Source organism: Lissotriton helveticus, chromosome 10 (genome assembly GCF_964261635.1).
Source record: "Lissotriton helveticus chromosome 10, aLisHel1.1, whole genome shotgun sequence".
Lineage (NCBI taxonomy): Eukaryota > Metazoa > Chordata > Amphibia > Caudata > Salamandridae > Lissotriton > Lissotriton helveticus.
In genome coordinates this window covers 585,366,630-585,370,522 of record NC_136071.1, presented here as the reverse complement: position 1 = coordinate 585,370,522, position 3,893 = coordinate 585,366,630, and the positions used below count along the sequence as shown (strand labels likewise).

Here is a 3,893-nt window from a genome sequence, read left to right as displayed (position 1 = left end):
CTAATGCCCACTGTTAAGAAATATTCGAGTTTTTGTAGTCCTGGTTAGAAATCCTTTCTTTCAATGGGCTACCATGTACATAATGATTTGCAAATGTCTGACAAAGCCGCTTAATGTCCTTCATTTTTTAAAAACCTAGGATGCCTTAATAAGCCTCAATGAAAGCAAACTGTCTCATGCTAGCTTTAAAAGGAAAACTTCCATGTTGTGCTGAATTGCAGTCAATTTCATTTTACCTGTAAGGCACTGTCCCTCGTGTGCTCATTGTTCCGATTTTCAATGTAGCTGCCTGTGAATTGTTTCACTCTGTCTGACTGCATGAGTCCAGCAACTCATGTAAACCCTTGCTGCATAGTAATTATCGAGAAATCTCCAGCCTGCAGGCCTTCTAACAACACAGTGGCAGAGCTCCTGTTTTGAAGTGGCACCCTCAATGCCACGAAAGGAAAGCCCATCCAAGCGGGCTGGGGCTTGTAGGCGACGTATCCGCCATAACACAGCACAGCCTTCACGCGACACCCTTAGCGCAAAATCAAGCCCTACAGACAGGCGTCAGGTAAGAAAGTTTTAATCTGTAACAGGCACAACATTATGCGTTTCGACCTTCAAGTGGGTCTTAATCATATGCTAATGTGAGTGTCATTTTCTGAGCTAGAAAACGTTTTTACAGCTCAGAAAAGGGCTTTTGTGACCAATTCAGAATCACAAATAGGAGTGTAAATGAACTGCTGTTCTCGTATTTGAGTCCCAGTGAGGTGCTCCAATGTCTTATGATTGCAATTACAGTTACAAACCATTGATCAATTACTGTTACCTGATACTGGGTGGTAACTGAGTTGCAAAGAGGAAGCAGTCCCTATTGGAATTGCATTGGCAGTCTCATGTGAAAAGATAGTGGTTTAGAGGATCACAGTATTCTCACCCTAATTTTATTCAATGTAGTTTTTGTAAGAGCATCACATGTCCCTCTCAGAGACTTGGCACCGCTAAAAAAGTTTATATTGAAGGGATGGAAATCAGGGAGGGAGATTTGCATTCTCAGACATTTGTAGGGTGGTACGAAATTCCCGCTGCCTCACTACTATTAATGATGCAGGAGTTCTTGGGACATGCACCAAAAATATATTTGATATATGTCTGAGTACCATAGTAGATTGGTAGTATCTCAAAATGCTGAGCAAGTCAATGTGCAAAAACATTAACTGGTTTGCATATTTTCCGATCATACATCAGGGCCTTTGAATCTTAAGGCCAGATGTATAGTTTAGAGGAGAGGGCACTCCGTTGCAACCAAGACGCAATACCCTCTGCCAAACTGAAGGTCCATCAGCCTCATTTAGAGTCGGTGGACTTTTGTTATGTCTGCTGAAGAGACTAATCTGTCTCTGCCACTGACACACCTCAACTCAGATAGCCTGAAAAAAGTACTGGCCACTGATTCGTTTTGCAATTGTCTGCACTCCCTATTCAAAGAGGATGCACAAATGGCAAGTTTTCACTGTCTGTCACCACCAGGTAAAACCTGACAACCAGGGGCAGTGGAGACTGCAAAATGACCCCAATACCATGCGGGAATACTCCCATGGCAAGGGGGTCATCTGTTTTATTTTCCATAACGAATTTGCCTTAGGAATTTTATTTTGAAAATGTAAAAACATGTTGAAAGTTTGATACACGTCACCCCAGTTCCTGGAAAACGAGAGGGATAGCCATGGGCCGGCGGACACTTCTAAATTTGGCAGGCAGAACCCCTTTGACATGGCGGGAGTATTGTACTTCGCCATGGCGACAAAATCCCTCTGCCAAACTCGTAATCTAAATCTGTTAGGTTTCGGTACAGAAAGACATACATAGTGCTCAAGTGACTACAAACTTCTGTTCACAATGTATATTTTAAAAAACGGGAATAGTGCGAATTTTACGACTGGAGAACTGCATACTGAACTGCAGCCTACATACACAACTGTCTTTCAGAAAAAAAACAAGTTTTCAATGCGAGTCAATTTGCAGTTGGAGCTTAAATGCACCCTTAACTCATTTCAATACACAACACAGCTACGCTGTAATTTGCCTGACATGATACATTGTTGAGGCGAGTCTTAATGTATTTCTATGACCTAATTTCGATTTTTTTTGTAATTGTTGCTCAATTTATATAATCAATGTTCAATATAACATTTGCTTGAAATAATGAAAAGACAGAAAGGTTTTCTTTGCTCATCAACGCGCTTTGCTTACCTATCTGGAAACTTGATTTCGTCCTCTGGTGGCCGTTCCTGCATCCCGCCATTGACTATTGTAGGCGGATAAAATAAAACAAAACAAAACAAAAAAGCAAACTGAATCATTACAGCAATATATATTCTGCAAGAGAGCAAGATATTCTGCAAGAGGAGATAGATGCTGGAGGCTGATCTTTCTTTCAGAGGTTTTAAATGTCTGGGGGAAGCCACGCCCACTCGCCTTCCTTCTTGCTATTGGCTTAAAGCACACAAAAGCCTCGCCTTCCTTTCTAGCACAGCTACAGCTAAACATGAGCACAGAAAGAGCTAAACATGAAAGAACACAATTGGATGGCATGGCTTTCGGCATCCTGGATCACATTCCTTTCACATAGGCAATGAATGGCAGGCGCTTCGGATGTATTTAACCCAGTTGAGATAAGGTTTGTGACAAGAATGAAGTAAGTGCAACCCTCTCACACACATTTCATTTTGAAGAATATTCTTTCTGCACCCACCCGTCTTTGCTCTTAAGTTGAGCCTGGGAGCAGGGTCCGACTGGGACAGAAAAAGACCCTGGCAGCAAAATAAAACAGACGCATAAACATCCAAAAATACAGTCCACACACTGACCCTTCAGACCAGCTCATTGGGCGCTCCCTGATTACATTGTAGGAAATCCAACCCTGTGTGGGGGCGGTGAACAGTGCATAATCTGTAGGTGTGGAAGATTTCGTTTGTTTGAAGAGTCCCCTGCTGGCACTGCTGAGTGCTGTGGCTGGTGAATCCTCAGGCTTCCTAGTTTTTTGCTTCAAATCTAGGGCCTTATTTATGAAGGACTTGCGCCACTGGTGCGTCACTTTTTCCCATGTTAAAAGTGACGCACCGGCGGCGCAAGTCCTTCATAAATAAGGCCCCTAGCCTCTTTCTTGCACCATCCTGCACTTCCCGCCTCGTCTCAATCTTGTAGGTTATTTTCTTTCCCTGTTGTTTCCCTTTGCCGCTCTGTTCCTGTCTTTCTTTTCTTCTGCCTCTCTCTCTTTTGCTCTGGGTCCCTGGAGGCTCGCCCAAGGCAGCACCGGCAGCATATGTCACCCCAGTGCTGCCTTCTCTTTCTATCTCTGAGGGACACTTCTAGACTTGTAAATCACTCAATAATGATCGTTTCCAGATGCGACCATAGTCAGCTTTAAGCTATTTACGTCGGAGCTGTTTTCTGGTTAGGACCAAGGTGTGAAGTCACAAGACAGAAGGACTAGAGCATTTCACATTATTATTATTATTTTAATTGTGTTAATGAAATACTTTCAAATTAAATATGAGGAAAATATATTTGACGACGAGGCCAGCAGTTATGTTCGATACTCTTTAAGATATGCAGGAAAAGAGTGTCCCCGGATGTTTGCATATAGTGGCATAATTTATGTGTTTATGTATTTAATTATGGTAAAAACGACTCCATATAATGGATACAGGACACAAAGAGCCTTGAATGAAAAATGGAGTTCACTTGTCAAGGTATTCCAACATGTGCAGATATTTACAGCATATTTTTAACCTCCTGATTATTTGTTAACCAATGTTTGGCAAACCAACATGTTCCCTACGGCTTGTCCATATTCCAATTCTTTACCTTTATGTTAAACAAATTGAACAGAAGCTTTTTAGTTT

The 3,893-nt window shown here is 42.0% G+C and overlaps 1 long non-coding RNA gene across 1 annotated transcript in view; it reads right to left on the bottom strand.

Annotated features, from left to right (window-relative positions):
- LOC144785414 (uncharacterized) overlaps nt 1-2,407 on the bottom strand; it is a 114,803-nt gene extending 112,396 nt beyond the window's left edge. The window contains exon 1 of the long non-coding RNA XR_013601872.1: nt 2,239-2,407. This is a non-coding gene — a long non-coding RNA (uncharacterized LOC144785414). The remainder of the gene's footprint in view (nt 1-2,238) is intronic.
- Nucleotides 2,408-3,893: the final 1,486 nt, after the last annotated feature.